This window comes from Otolemur garnettii, unplaced genomic scaffold (genome assembly GCF_000181295.1).
Source record: "Otolemur garnettii isolate 467f Iridium unplaced genomic scaffold, OtoGar3 scaffold00044, whole genome shotgun sequence".
NCBI lineage: Eukaryota > Metazoa > Chordata > Mammalia > Primates > Galagidae > Otolemur > Otolemur garnettii.
The window spans coordinates 2,995,394-3,011,509 of NW_003852439.1; the positions used below are offsets into that span (position 1 = coordinate 2,995,394).

Below are 16,116 nucleotides of genomic sequence, written 5' to 3' on the forward strand. Positions count from 1 at the left end.
GGCAGCATGCACCCATAGTCCCAGCCACTCAGGAGGCTGAGGCAGGTTAGAGTTTGCAGGGAGGTGTGATCATACCATTGCACTCCAGCCTGGGTGAAAAGTGAAACTTTGCCTCTAAAAAATATCAAGTAAGTAAAAAACAAACAAATAAATAAATAGCTAGAGAAAATATTATACTGATTCAGAAAATAATTTTGGAATGACAAGCTTGGCCCTACTAGGGACACTCCCTACTTTGAACACCCATCTGGTCCCCGTAAGAGAATTCTTCCTTCTCTCACCATACCTCAGTGTTCCCGGGGCTACAGCACACCTCTTCCACCTTCAGCATAGAGGTGAGGTGCCATGTCTCTGGAATGGAATTATGAGACATTACTGAAAGAAAGGGGGATGTTCTACATCCTGATTTGGTGGGAGCGCTCCAGTGTGTCTGGGTGCTGGGAGTTACCCTCTCCATCAGCACTACCCACGGCGGGGGTGGGGGTGTGGGGGGAGACGACAAGCCTATCACCCTCGGTCCCCGAGGGGCCACAATTGTGCTGAACCATGTCACGGGCGTCGTCCACATGGAGTGGATAGATTGGAGGGCTGGCAACTCTTGTGGTGTAAATGGGGCCCCACAGGCTGGCTACAGTTGGTAGACGGTCCTCCCGCCCCAGGTGGCAAGAGAGGGACCGCCCACACATCTCCTAGGCACTGGCAATTTGTACTTGCTTAAGTGCTTCCGTAAGTGGAGATTAACGACCTCCCTTTGGTGACACAGCTGCTGCCTGCAGGGTCCCTCAACTCTTCTGCAGCCCACAGGAAGTGGTTCTCAAAGTGAGATCCCCAAAATAGCAGATTTAGCAACGGTTTTTTAGAAATGCAAGTTCTCAGGCCCCACCCAGGCCTGCAGAATCAGGAACTTGGGAGGGTGGGGCCTAGCAATCTTTTTTTTTTTCAAACCAGCCCTCTGGGTCACCTTGTGTACACAAAAGTTCAAGAACTATTGCTCTCATCTATGGCAGTTTGTGTTGAACTTTACTTCATACTAGAATCTCCTTGGAAGCCTTCAAAACAGCTAATGCTCAGGTTTCACCCACACTAATTCAGGCAGAATCTGACAAAATGACCCAGCCACTGCTCAGTAGTTCTTTTTATTATTATTATTATTAAGTCATTCATACATTTATCATAGGTACATTTATGGCCTTATGGGATTCAATGTGTTGATTATTTGTACAAATTGGAATGCTTACATCCTACTAAGCAATACCACTCCCCTCCACCAGCATTCAAATGAGCGGTGGTCCACCCCTGGGCTCTTAGAGCAGTCTCAGACTGCCAGGATCTGCATCCTGCGTGTGCTTCGAGAGAAATGCAGAATCTCAGGGCCCGGCCCCAGACCTGCTGGATCAGAGTCTACGCTTTGACAAGATCCCTGAGTGACTCTCCTAAACACGCTAAAATGTGAGAAGCCCTGGCCTGAGGTATGAAAACCTGATTCAGAGGCATGTGTCTGAAACTTCTGACTTTCAAATCAATGATTTACTGAACTAGGTCCAGAGGTTGTTACTTTTGTTTTTCTGATTCCCTGGGGTCACTGGCAACCTTCCTGCCCCAGCAGTGGACTGACAAGAGTGGAGGAAGGGAGAAGGGCCTGGGGACAGTAATTAAATTCCACAGCACCTCAAGGGGGCCCTCGAGAGTTAAGGAGGAAACACGTTAATTAACATTGGGACCTGTTCTGCCCTCCATATTATTAATTACCACATAGTTACTCCCAGGAGGCCTCCTCTAACCAGTTATGTTTTTACTGACTCCACCCTACCCTCCAACTTTTTTTCTTTTTACTCATTTCGCAACATCTTATCAGATCAGTACCAAAGGATTTAGAAAGTGAAACCAAGAGTCATTCCAACTCAGAGCTGGAATAAACATTAACCTGGACTTAGTTATTTCCTTAAACAAGTAGAAAGAGCCCCAGATTGCAATAGTCCAAACTTGTGAGCAAGTGAAACTGAAATTTAATTGCTTTGGAATTTTTTTTATTTTTTGAGACCCAGTCTCACTCCATTGCCCAGGCTAGAGTGCCACGGCATCAGCTTAGTTCACAGCAACCTCAAACTCCTGAGTTCAAGCAATCCTCCTGGCCAGCCTCCTGAGTAGCTGGGACTATAGATGCCTGCCAAGATGCCTGGCTAATTTTTCTATTTCTTTTCCTTTTTTTTTTTTTTTTTTCCTTTTTGAGACAGTGCCTCAAGCTATCCCCCTGGGTAGAGTGCTGTGGCATCACAGCTCACAGCAACCTCCAACTCCTGGGCTCAAGCGAGTCTCCTGCCTCAGCCTCCCAAGTAGCTGGTACCACAGGCGCCCGTCACAAGGCCCGGCTATTTTTTGGTTGCAGCTGTCATTGTTGTTTTTGGTGGGCCCGGGTTAGATTCGAAGCAGTCACCTTAGGTGTATGTGGCTGGCGCCCTAGCCACTTGAGCCACAGGCGCTGAGCCTAATTTTTCTATTTCAAGAAAAGAAGAGGTTCTCGTTCTTGCTCAGGCTAGTTCTGGAACTCCTGAGCTCAAGGGATCCCCCTGCCCAGGCCTCCCAGAGGGCTAGAATTACAGATGTGAACCACAGTCCCCAGCCTGCCTTGGAATTTTTTAACTGAAGAATTCTCTTGTATTAATCTAATCTGTATATTTAGGTTTTTTCCCTAGCTAGAAAATGACACATAGCCTATACATTTCTGTTCAGTCTTCATACCCACACTCATTTTTCATACGTGTGTGTGTGTTTCTGTGTAGTCATGACAAATACGGATTTTTAGGATACGTGTGTGTTTTGGACAGTGGAAAGAGGCTACACCTGAATCCCTCAGAGCAAGTCACCTTGCCATACTGAGTCACTGTTCTGTCACCTCTAAAATCAGGGAGTTATATAGTTGGAAGTTACAAGTACAAATGCCTCCAGGAGACAATGTAGTAACCCCTACTCAACCCCTTCCTTAAATTGTGAGAATGTGGGTGTAGTGTTAGCAACAGTGGCCCACGCTGGTAATCTCAGCACTCTGGGAGGCCAAGGCAGGTGGATTGCTTGAGTTTAGGAGTTTGAGACCAGCCTGAGCAAGAGTGAGACCCATCTCTAAAAAAAATAACAGCTGGGCATTGTGGCAGGTGCCTGTAGTCTCAGCTACTAGGGAGGCTGAGGCAATAGGATCACCTGTAAAAAAAAAAAAAAAAAGAAACAAACAAAGAAACAATTTTAAAAATCCGTATTTTACATTTGTAATTGCCCAATTTATAAATGTTGGGAGCTAATGCAATTTTGGGGAGTTTTGTTTTTCAGAATTTGGAAACCACACAAAATATTTCTGAGGCTATAGTCCATGGACTTGGGCCTGGTCAGGTGATGATCTCTCCATTAAATAACATCCCGGCACTCTCTTAGGATCCAATTGTACTCCTTTAATATATCAGTTCTGGGTTTTTTGTTTGTTTATGATAGAGTCTCACTATATCACCCTTGGTAGAGTGCTGTGGCATCACAGCTCACAACAACCTCAAACTTTTGGGCTTAAGCAATTCTCTTGCCTCAGCCTCCCAAGTAGCTGGGACTACAGGCGCCCATAGCAACACTGGGCTATTGTTGTTGTTGTTGTTGTCGTTATTGTTTAGCAGACTTGGGCCGGATTCGAACCTGCCAGCCTGGGTGTATGTGGTCAGCGCCCTAACCACTGAACTATGGGTGCCGAGCTTTAGTTCTGTTTTTTGTTAGTTATATGGGTGATTCTACTTTCTTTCTTCAATAAATACATGAGTACCTATTGTAAGCTGGAAACTGTAATTGATAGGAAAAAAAGAACACGATGAGGTTTGTATCTTTAGATGAGCAAGTGGGAGAACTTGGTCAGATGCCACAATAAATAAGGCTTACTGAACAACTGGGCTTGCCACAAAGTCCAAGGGAAGGCAGGTCTGGTTCTTTAGCAAGACATATAATCACTCCAAGGCTTGGTATTTTCATCTGTAAAATGGGGATAATAATGGCACTCCATCAAGCCTGTGTAAAGGTTAGAGTGCAATCTGTAAAGTGCAGAGAAGCATACCGCCTGGCAGAGGGTAGATGCTTATCTAAGTCCATGTGGACCACTATAACAAAATATCATAGACTGGTGGGTTATAAATGGTAGGAATTTTATTTCTCACAGTTCTAGAGCTGGGAAGTCCAAAATCAAGGCCTTGGCAGGTTTGGTACCTGGGGAGAGTCCACTTTCCAGCCACAGACAGAGCCATCTTGAGCCTGCACCCCGGCTTAAGCCTGACGTTGTAGAAAGTGCAAGGCAGCTTCCTGGGGCCTCTTAGATAAGGGTGCTAATCTTCCTGACCTAATCTCCTCCCAATGTCCCCACCTTGGGGGTTAGGATTTTAGCATAAGAAATTGGTGGGGGGTGGGGGAAATAAATTCAGACCATAGCAATATTCAATAAATGCTATCTAGTATTGCTGGGGGGGGGGTTTTGTTCTTTTTTGCGACTATTTTTATCATTACATAATAAATTCCTTGGAGGTGGGGGCTGGCTCTGATTGAAACCACCCGGTGGCAACTCCTAATTCGTTAGCAGCAGGTTCCAAAGTATGTAGCTGAGCGCTTGTTTTCCCATGGATACCAGCATCCGTTGGTTTCTTCCCCAAGGCAAATTTGGAAATGCCTATTTAAACTATACGGTGGCCTACATATTGCACAATTGTGATTAAAAAAAAAAACCCAGAAAACAGCACTGATGTGATGCAAATAGAGAAAAAGAAGCAGCTCTTTCCATTCTTTTGTGCAAATGATGATAAAAGGCTTTTTGCTTGTTGGGAATGGCCCTTAAGACTTTAAGGCAGGCTTAATTAGATAGCCAAGAGCAAGAGTTCACACTTGAAGATTCTGAAGCTGGCTAGGAGGAATGTTTGAGGACCTTTAAGATGGATGATTCTAGGTTTTTTAATTTGTTTAATTGCACTTCAAAATGTATAACTTTCCTTTTCCTTGAGCCAATTATCTTTAACGTTGTTTTCACACTTATCTCTAAAGTACCATCTTTAAGCTGATGACTCTCAAATTTGCATCTTTGTTCTTATATATCTAACTCCCCACTTGACATCTCCACTTGGACATCTCACGGACATCTTAGATTTAATGTGATCAAAACAGAACTCTTGGCCCAAATTTGCCCCCTCCCAAGCCTTTCCCATCTCAATAAACTGTACCGACACACCTTTTGCTCCCATCGCAACCCGGGAAATAGCCTTACTTTTTATTTCCATCACTCCATACATGGAATCTCTCATGTGGCCCTGTGTGCTTGACTCCAATATGCCACAGCATTATACAATGCCTGCAAAATGTGATACATCTGCATTGAATAGTGTCGATTGAAGCCACCGTCATCTCCAGTAACCTGCTAACTGATTTCTCTGCCTCTCCCACTCACACAGCAGCAAAGGTGATCTGAAAGAATAAATGATGTCTCTTCCCTGCTGAAAACCTTCCAAAGGCTTTTCACTGCAAATAGAATAAAACCCAGGCTTGTTACCATGCCTTGCAAGGTTCCTCACAGTCTTCCCCAAGAATGGCATTACTTCTAAATATCAAGCATGCCAGATTGGTTGCCACTCAGGGCCCTTGCACTGGTCAATCCCTCTGTTAGAGAGTCTTCCCTGTGACATCTACCCTCTTGTTGCTTATATCTCACATCCCTTGATTCCTCCTTAGAAAGGCCTTCCATGACCATCTCTGGCAAGGACTCCTACTTGTCCCCTAATAACCACCATTCTTTCCTTTTCATGAAAATGAACTCTTCTATTTTTGGCTGAATCTATAATTTGCTTGCCTCCCTTAAGCTAGTTGTGGCCACGTGATTAAGTTCTGGCTAATGCAACATGAACAGAAATACAATGCGGCAGTTGCTAGGAGCCATCCTTAAAAAATTATTAGCACTTTATAACACAGATATTTGCCCCAGAATGTTTATTGCAGCCCAATTCATAATTGCCAAGGCATGGAAGCAGCCCAAGTGCCCATCGAACCATGAATGGATATGTATGCCATGGAATATTATGCAGCCTTAAAAAAAGATGGAGAGTGGCTCAGTGCCTGTGGCTCAAGCGACTAAGGCGCCAGCCATATACACCTAAGGTGGTGGGTTCGAATTCCCAGCCCGGGCCCGCCAAACAACAATGATGGCTGCAACCAAAAAATAGCCGGGCGTTGTAGCGGGTGCCTGTGGTCCCAGCTACTTGGGAGGCTGAGGCAGGAGACTCGCTTGAGCTCAGGAGTTGGAGGTTGCTGTGAGCTGTGATGCCACGGCACTCTACCCAGGAGGACAGCTTGAGGCTCTGTCTCAAAAACAAACAAAAAAAAAAGATGGAGACTTTACTTCTTCTATGTTTACATGGATGGAGCTGGAACATATTCTTCTTAGTAAAGTATCTCAAGAATGGAAGAAAAAGTATCCAGTGTACTCAGTACTATCAGGAAACCAATATATTATCACCCACACTTTCACATGAAAGATAAAACACAACTATAGTCCAGGATGAAGGAGGGAAGAGAAGGGGAAAGGGAGGGGGGAAGTTTGGTGGGGGGGGTAATCGGTGGGACCTCATGTATGGTGTATATTGCATACACCAATGTCAAATCTATTAAGAGTAGAGTATAAATGTCTTAACACAATAATTAAGTAAGTGAGGTGAAGGCTATGTTAACCAGTTTGATGTAAGCATTCCAGATTGTATATACAATCAACACATTATACCTCCATAATTTCATTAATGTGCATAGTTATGATTTAATTAACCCGTAGCAATTAACCCATAGCACAGTGGTTAAGGCACCAGCCACATACACCCAGGCTGGCAGGTTTGAACGTGGCCTGGGCCAGCTAGACAACGATGACAACTGCAACAAAAAAATAGCTGAGCATTGTGGCAGGCACTGGTAGCTCCCGCTGCTTGGGAGGCTGAGGCAAGAGAATTGCTTAAACCCAAGTGTTGGAGGTTGCTGTGAGCTGTGACACCATGGAACTCTACAGAAGGGGGCATAGTGAAACTCTGTCTCAAAAAAAAAAATTAATAGTAAAAAAATCATTAGCACACATCCTTTACCTTCCTTCTTAATCTTTTATTAATTCTGATGTCTGGATTGTGACATGATGGCTGGGGCTGGAGCAACCCTCTCAGACCATGAGGTAAACTGGACACTGGACACAGCTGAGCAGCTAAGTACCGTGTTTCCCTGAAAATAAGACCTACCCAAAAAATAAGCGCTAGCAGGATTTCTATGCATATGTTAAATATAAGCCCTACCCCGATAATAAGATATGCTGCATAGCCACGCCATGCATTTTAACACGGACAGGAAGACATCCCCTGAAATTAAGCCCTAGTGTGTCTTCTTGAGAAAAAATAAATATAAGACAGTGTCTTATTTATGGGGAAACATGGTAGAAGAAGCCTGGATCATTGAGGACTTCATAGAGCAGAACTACCATAATGACTTTGGACTACTTGATTTTGGTTTTCCTACTCAAGAAAGAAATAATTTTTTTTATTTTAATTTTTTTTTAGAGAGGGCTTTGCTCTGGAATGGAATGTAGGTACAATCATAGTTCATTACATCTTTGAACTTCTGGGCTTAGGGGATTTTCTTGCTTCAGCATCCTAAGTAGCTAGAACTACAGGTGCATGTCACCACATGCAGCTAAATTTTAAAATTTTTTGTAGAGACATGGTCTTGCTATGTTGCCCAATGGTTCTCAAACTTCTGTCCTCAAGTGATTCTCCCATCTTGGCTTCCCAAAGTAGTGGGATTACAAGTGCAAACCACATTGAACTCAGTCAAAGTTTTTATTGTTTAAGCCACTGTTATTTGGGGTCCTATTACCAGCTTAATTCTAACTCATAGAATACTCTGGCTAAGGAAAGTTCTTTCATATTTTTCTGTATTTTTTTTCCTTTCTTTCTTTCTTTTTTTTTTTTTTTCTGAGACAGAGTCTCACCATAGAGTGCTATGGTGTCACAGCTCACAGCAACCTCCAACTCCTGGGCTTAGGTGATTCTCTTGCCTCAGCCTCCTGAATAGCTAGGACCACAGGTGCCCACCACAACGCCATGGCTATTTTTTGTTGCAGTTTGGCTGGGGCCAGGTTCAAACCCACAACCCTTGGTATATGGGGCCAGCACCCTACTCACTGAGCCAGGGGTGCTGCCCTTCTGTAATTTTTTTCTTTTTCTGCAGTTTTTGGCCGCGTCTGGGTTTGAACCCGCCACTTCCAGCTTATGGGACCGGCGCCTTACTCCTTTGAGCCACAGGCGCCACCCCTGTATCTTTTTTCTTTAAAGCACTTATCAATATCCGAAATTACCCTACATATTTCTTTGTGCTTTTGTTTACGTTTTTATGCTTTTCTTATCTGTCTTCTCCCCTGTGGAATGCAAACTCCTTGGGGACAGAGATTATCTTTTATGTTCGCTGCTTTATCCCTCTCCCCTAGAACAGTGTTTTTCTTTTCTTTTCTTTTCTTTTTTTTGAGACAGAGTCTCACTTTGTTGCCCTTGGTAGAGTGTGGTAGCATCAGAGCTCACAGCAGCCTTCAACTCTTGGGCTTACACAGGTCTCTTGCCTCAGCCTTCTTTTTTTTTTTTTTTTTTTTTGAGACAGACTCTCACTTAGTCTCCCTCAGTAGAGTGCTATCACATCATAGCTCACAGCAATCTCAAATTCTTGGGCTCAAGGGATTCACTTGCCTCAGCCTCCTGAGTAGCTGGGACTACAGGCACCTGCCACAACACCCAACTAGTTTTTCTATTTATAGTACAGATGGGGTCTCACTTTTGCTCAGGGTGGTCTCCTGAGCTCAGGCAATCCACCCACCTTGGCCTCCCAAAGTGCTAGGATTAGAGGTACAAGCCACCACACTCAGCCTGTGCTTTGAACTTTCAAAAATTATTTTAATTGGCTCAGGGCCTGTGGCTCAAGCGGCCAAGACGCCAACCACATACACCTGAGCTGGTGGGTTCAAATCCAGCCTGGGCCCACCAAACAACAATGATGACTGCACCAAAAAAAATAGCCAGGTGTTGTAGCACGTGTGTGCCTGTGGTCCCAGCTACTTGGGAGGCAGAGGCAGGAGACTTGCTTGAGCCCAGGAGTTGGTGGTTGCTGTGAGCTGTGATGCCACAACACTCTACCCAGGGGGAAAGCTTGAGGCTCTTTCTCAAAAAAAAAAAAAAAAGAAAAAAGAAAAAAATTATTTTAATTAATGATCTTTAAAATTTTTCATGATACACTGGTTGAGAATCACCACCCTAGAAGAGTGCCTGGTACATTAGCTACTTAGCAAATGTTTGTGAAGTGAATTGGTGAATGAACACCTACTATATGCCAAGAAGGGAAGATACAAAGATGATTAATTCATGTTTCCTGAGTTCCTTGCCTGAGAAGCTCCCTGTCTAGTGGGAACTGGCTGTCTTATCTCTGAAGTGGTAGTCATCCTCATTGGATTCCTCTAAAGCAGTCGTTCTCAACTGGGGACTATTTTGCCTCTTAGGGGACGTTTATCCGTGTTGGAAATATTTTTTCTTGTTACATATGAGAGGGTGCTACTGTCATCTGTTGGGTAGAAGCCAAGGACGTGACTAAACATCTCACAAGGCACAAAATGGCCCCGCAACAGAGAATTATCCAGTTCCAAATGCCTCTAAGAAACCTGACCTGGGCGTTAGATTTACTAGGGAAGAAGTTGTTGGGCCGCACAAAAGTAGAAGCCATGGAGTGTGGGGGACATATGCCAAGTAGCCTCTTTGCTGTTAGGAGTGAGAGTGTGGGGTTAAGCCCCAGGTGTGGGTTGGCTGAGTTGTCAAATTCTTCAAAGCTCTTCATTGAGAGCCTAAACCTACCATGGACCTTATTTACTCTGGCACTAGGCTCATATTTTGAGGATAGTGTAAACTAAGAACAGGAAAAATCATGCCCAGAACTCCAGAGACCAGGAAAGGGAAGCTCTTTGAATGGTATCATTATTACTGTAAAGAACCCCCCCCCCCATATGAAATTTTCACTTTGCCCATTTCATCTGGAAGGCTGAGAGTTCTGACACTCTCTTGCTCGCTGCTGTAATAAATCTCTTCTCCGTTTTTTTGTTTGGATGAAAGTCATAGCCCTCCTGGAACATGTAATTTTCTCTCTCCCCTTATCTTTTTTTTAAGGCTAGTCTAGTGAGGCAGAGGGAGTGAAGAACAAAGGGGTTTCTAATGGGTCGTGATCAATTAGCTGTAAACTCCACTGCACTTGGACCAGCCAGTAATTTCCTTTTGTATATAAACAAATGATAGGTGAGAGAAGTCTAAGGGTCAGGAGATTATGGAGGTGATAGTTTCTGGGCCATTTCACGTTTTCATCTTTCCAGCTTTCCTATTTATTAGACACCGATGCAGTGACCATGAGCAGGGCACTTACTATGCCTAAACCTTAGTTTCTTCATCTGCAAATGCGTGCCTTAGGCCATGGCTTAGTACTCTACTAGCTCTAAATGATCATAATGTTTATTCAGATATCATGAGCTACCATCAAATAACCAATGGCAAAGCAACAAACGCCTGGATTTGAAGAAATATATTTGACAATAAAGGAACAAGGCCGGGAGCCATGGCTCATCCCTGTAATCCTAGCATTTGGAGGCTGAGACAGGCAGATAGCCTGAGCTCAGGAGTTTAAGACCAACCTGAGCAAGACTGAGACCCCCATCTCTACTAAAAATAGAAAAACCAGCCAGGTAGTGTGGTGGCTGCCTATAGTCCTAGCTATTCCAGAGGCTGAGGCAAGAGGGTCTGTTGAACCCAAGAGTTTGAGGTTGCTGTGAGCTTTGATGCCATGGCATTCTACTCAGGGTGACAGAGTGAGACTCCAGCTCAAATAATTAATTAATTAAACTACTTTTTAATTACTTAATTAATTACTTTAATAATTACTTTAATTAATTTTTTGATATTTACATTTTAATTAAAGTTTAACAATTTTTAAATACTTAATAATATTTAAATTTTTAAAGAATTAATCTTTGGAACAGAGAGGGGAGAAGAAAAAAAAAGTCTTCAGAGTAGTATTTCTCAAAATATGTTTCTTAGAATATAGCCCCTTGAGGTATAAAAAAGGGACTCTATGTCAGATAAATTGGGAAGCACGCCAGATCCCCTTATTGGAGAGTAATGGTAAATCATTTTAACATTTTTTTTTGAGACAGAATCTCACTCTGTGGCCCTCGGTAGAGTGCTGTGACATCATAACTCACAGCAACCTCAAACTCCTGGGCTCAAGCGATCCTCTTGACTTGGTTTTTCTATACTTGGTAGAGACAGGGTCTTGCTCTTGTTCAGGCTGGTTTTGAACTTCTCAGCTCAAGCAACCCACCCTCCTTAGCTCCCAGAGTGGGAGGATTACAGGTGGGATTACAGGTGGGAGCCAACGAGCCTGGCCCATTTTAACTTTTTAAACGCTGACTGTTTCTCACATGTTTGATCAGAGAATTTGTTTTTCACTGGCTATTTATTTCCTACAGAAATTCACTCTTGGATATTCTGGCTTGTTACGGTTATATGATGACATCACCTTTGCTCTGTACCTACTTGGAAAGAGAATTATGGCACCTGTAAAAAGGAATCGCAAAGGCACCAGACACATTTCACAGCCTTTGTGGCCTTTACTAGGGAATTACTAATGCACATGGTATCAGGCATCAGTAACATATTTGGCACACTATAACTAAAAAGCAACTTATTAGCCTCATTTCTAGTTTTTTAATAAAAAAAGAGAGAGAGACATGTAAACTTCTGCCTCTTTGCTGGATTTACTCTATCAGTCTGATTCACTAAGTGCCTCTCGTAAGGGATGGCAAGTGGGTTTTTTTCTCTCATGACAACTTTGGAGTAACATGTTGAAAATGACTGTAGGCTTGGTAGGAAGATATGCTGTGACTGATTCTTAATGTCTGTTGTGGGTGTAATGCTATGATTAATTGTTGATGTCTGTTGTGGACGCAGACTCGTGGAAGAATACACATCACAACATAGAATGATAGTTGTGTATTTCCTCATGGAAATCAGAGGCTTCTTACAAACAACCCCAAACAACCCACCTGGGTTTGGCTGGGGAATTAAGACTTAATACATTTAAGTTCCACAATGAGTTGTTAGGATAACTTTATAGGGTCAGAGAAAAAAGAGTTCTTTCAAATCGGAAGGTAAACTGCAGGTAAGAGTTGAGCTAGAGGCCAGGTGCCAGGGGCTTGTGCCTGTAATCCTAGCACTCTGGGAGGGAGGCCAGGGCAGGTGATTCCGTTAGCTCAGGAGTTCACAACAGTGAGACCCCATTTCCACTAAAAATAGAAAAACTAGCTGGGCATTGTGGCAGGTGCCTGCAGACCTACCTACTTGGGAGGCTGAGGGAAGAGAATCGCTTGAGCCTGAGTCTGAGGTTGCTGTGAGCTAGGCTGATACCGCGGCACTCTACCAAGGGTGACAGAGTAAGGCTCCATCTCAAAAGAAAAAAAAAAGAGTTGAGTTGGACATTGAAGAGTAACCCCAGTAAGATTAGCCCACATCACAGAGTCCCAAGGCTGCAGATATTGGCTTGGATGTGGAGAAAGTGGAACACTTTTACACTGTTGGTGGGACTGCAAACTAATACAGCTTCTTTGGAAGGAATTATGGAGAATCCTCAAAGAACTCAAAGTAGATCTCCAATTTGACCCCGCAATCCTACTATTAGGAATCTACTAGAAGAAAAAAAATCATTTTATCTAAGACATTTGCACTAGACTGTTTATCAAAGCTCAATTTACAATTGCCAATATGTGGAAACAAGTTAAATGCCCACCAATCCAAGAATGGATTAATAAACTGTGGTATATTCATACCATGGCATACTATTCAGCCTTTAAAATAGATGGAGACTTTACATCTTTTGTATTAACCTGGATAGAGTCAGAACGAATTATTCTTAGTAAAGTATCACAAGAATGGAGAAGCAAGAATCCAATGTACTCACTTCTAACATGAAACCAGTAGACAGTCGAATACACACCCACATAAGAGGAAAACTCAAATCAATTCAAGGTGGGGGTGGGCAGGAGAATGAGGGTGCAGGGGGAGGGGAGGAGGAACAGGGATGGGTGTGCTCCAAATTAATGGGCATAATGTTAGGGTGTATGACACACCTTTTGGGGGTGGGACACAGTTATAAGCCAGGCTTTACTTAACAAATACAAACAATGTAACCTAATTTGTTGTACACTGGATTAACCTGAAACAATAAAAAAAGAAAAGGAAGAGAAACAGCTGAAATTAATTTTAACAATATATTTTGTTTATCCCAATAGATGCAAAATATTGTCACTTCATGTTGTCAATATAAAATTATCCGTGAGATATTTTCACACTCCATTTTTGGCAAAAAGCCTTCAAAAGCCATATCACTTACAGCACATTTCAATGCAAACTAGCCACATTTCAAATGCTCTTTAGCCACAAGTGGTTAGCAGCTACTGTTAGTATCATTTAAATGATTACTGTCCTTGGTATATTCTTTCTTCCAAAACGTTTGAATACAGGTAATTAGGTTTCAGAAGATTCCCCAAATTCTATTCTTTTTTTTTTTGAGACAGAGCCTCAAGCTGTTCCCCTAGGTAGAGTACTGTGGCATCACAGCTCACAGCAACCTCCAACTCCTGGGCTCAAGCCAGTCTCCTGCCTCTGCCTCCCAAGTAGCTGGGACCACAGGCGCCCGCCACAACGCCCAGCTATTTATTTTTTGGTTGCAGCCATCTTTGTTGTTTGGTGGGCCTGGGCTGGATTCGAACCCGCCACCTTAGGTGTATGTGGCTGGCACCTTAGCCGCTTGAGCCACAGGCGCCGAACCCCCAAATTCTATTCTAATAGACATAAACGGTGCTACAGCAATCAGCAATCTTTTTTAGTCTAAAAACTTTTCTATAAATGCATGATAGGAGGCCTTTGCCTTTTCTTTGTTATGACAATGGGGGCCCATCACTGTCTATGGCAAACGTTTCTTGCTCTTTAAGCTGTATTTTGTTCTTACTCAGTAAACTTATTTTTCTCTTGCTCAATAAATTTTGCTTCACATCTGCTTAAAAAAATACCTTATAGGAAAATCTCACTAATTTATTAATTTTTTTTTTAATAGTCATTCAGGCCAGGCACGGTGGCTCATGCCTGTAATCTTAGCACTCTGGGAGGCTGAGGCAGGTGTTTTGCTTGAGCTGAGAAGTTGGAGACCAGCCTGAACAAAACCCAGACCTTGTCTCTACTAAAAATAGAAAAAACTAGCCAGGCATTGTGGCGGACACCTGTAGTCCCAGGTACTCAGGAGGCTAAGGCAAGAGCTTGAGCCCAGGAGTTTGAGGTTGGTATGAGCTGTGATACCATGGTGCTCTAGCCTGGGGCCACAGAGTAAGACTCTGTTTCAAAATAAAGTAAAATGAAATTGTCATCCCATTTAAAAAAAAAAAGAGTCCTTTTTCAAAGTTAGAAATTGTTATTTTTATTTTATATTAGCAGTAGGAAGGCTGTTATAAAATACAAAACAATACTGGTTCCTCAGGCTTTCTCTCTCTCTAGCCTTTTTATAGACTTTTGTTTATTGTGGTAAAACATACATACCATAAAGTACACCACAGAAGCCATTTGTGAGTGTGTGGTTTAGTGGCACTAAGTTCATTCGCATTGCTATGCTGCCATTGCCACCACCCATCTCGGAAACATTTTCATCATCTCAAACTAAAACTCTGTTGCTATTAAACACTAACGCTCATTGTTAGCCAGGTGGGGTGGTGGGCAACTGTATACCCAGCTACTTGGGAAGCTGAGGCAGAAGAATTGCTTGAAGCTAGGAGTTTGAGGTCACTGTGAACTAGCCTGGGCAACAGAGTGAGACTCTTTCAAAAAAAAAAAGAACACTAACTCTCTTGTCCCCCACCCTGCTTCTAGCAACAACCATTCTATTTTCTGTCTCCATGAATCTGAATACTCCAGGTACCTTACAAAAGTTGAATCACACAGTGTTTGTCCCTTTGAGATTAGCCTGTTACACTTTGTATGATGTCTTTAAGGTATAACCCTGTTGTAGCACATGTCAGAATTTCCTTCCTTTTTTAAGACTAAATAATATCTTAGGGCCTGAGGCAGTGGCTCATGCCTGGAGTTCCAGCACTCTGGTGGCAAGGGTGGGAGGATCACCTCAGGAGTTTGAGACCAGCCTGAGCAAGAGCAAGACCTCATCTCTAGGCTCGGCGCCTATAGCTTAGCGACTGGGGTGCCAGCTACATACACCGGAGCTGGCAGGTTAGAATCCAGCCCAAGCCTGCCAAACAACAATGACAACTACAACCAAAAAAATAGCCAGGCGTTGTGGTGGGTGCCTGTGTTCCCAGCTACTTGGGAGGCTGGGGCAAGAGAATTGCTTGAGCCCAAGAGTGGGAGGTTGCTGTGGGCTGTGATGCCACAGCACTCTACCCAAGGTGACAAAGTGAGACTCTGTCTCAAAAAAATAAAAAAGACCCCACCTCTACCAAAAATGGAAAAAGTATCCAGGTGTTGTAGTGGGTGTCTGTAGTTCCAGCTACTCAGGAGGCTGAGGCAAGAGGATCACTTGAGCCCAGGAATATGAGGTTGCTATGAGCTATGATGCCATAGCACTCTAGACTGGGCAACAGAGTGAGACTCTGTCTCAAAAATAATAATAATGATAATAATATTCTATTGTATGTATGCATCACATTTTGTTAGCTATCCGCCTATTAGTGATACTTGGGTTACTTCTGTCTCTGGCTGTCGTGCACAATGCTGCTATGAACATGGCTAGACAAACATCTGTTTGAATCTTCCTTTCAATGTGGGGGGATATATACCCAGAATTAGAATGGTTGGATTGTGTGGCAGTCCTGTTGGGGGATGGGTGGGAATCTCCACGCTATTTTCCTTCACAGTTACATCAGTTTCCATTCCCATGAGCAATATCCCAGGATTTCAATCTCTCCACACTCGAACCAGCTCTTGTTATTGTCTACTTTTGTTCTTTTTTTTT

At 43.2% G+C, this 16,116-nt stretch overlaps 1 protein-coding gene across 1 annotated transcript in view; it reads left to right on the top strand.

Annotated features, from left to right (window-relative positions):
* Nucleotides 1-1,392: 1,392 nt before the first annotated feature.
* The window catches only part of SMG1 (SMG1, nonsense mediated mRNA decay associated PI3K related kinase), a 155,558-nt gene continuing 140,834 nt past the window's right edge, over nucleotides 1,393-16,116 (top strand). Inside the window, exon 1 of the mRNA XM_023513771.1 lies at nucleotides 1,393-1,469. The gene's annotated coding sequence lies outside the window, so the exon portion shown is untranslated. The remainder of the gene's footprint in view (nucleotides 1,470-16,116) is intronic.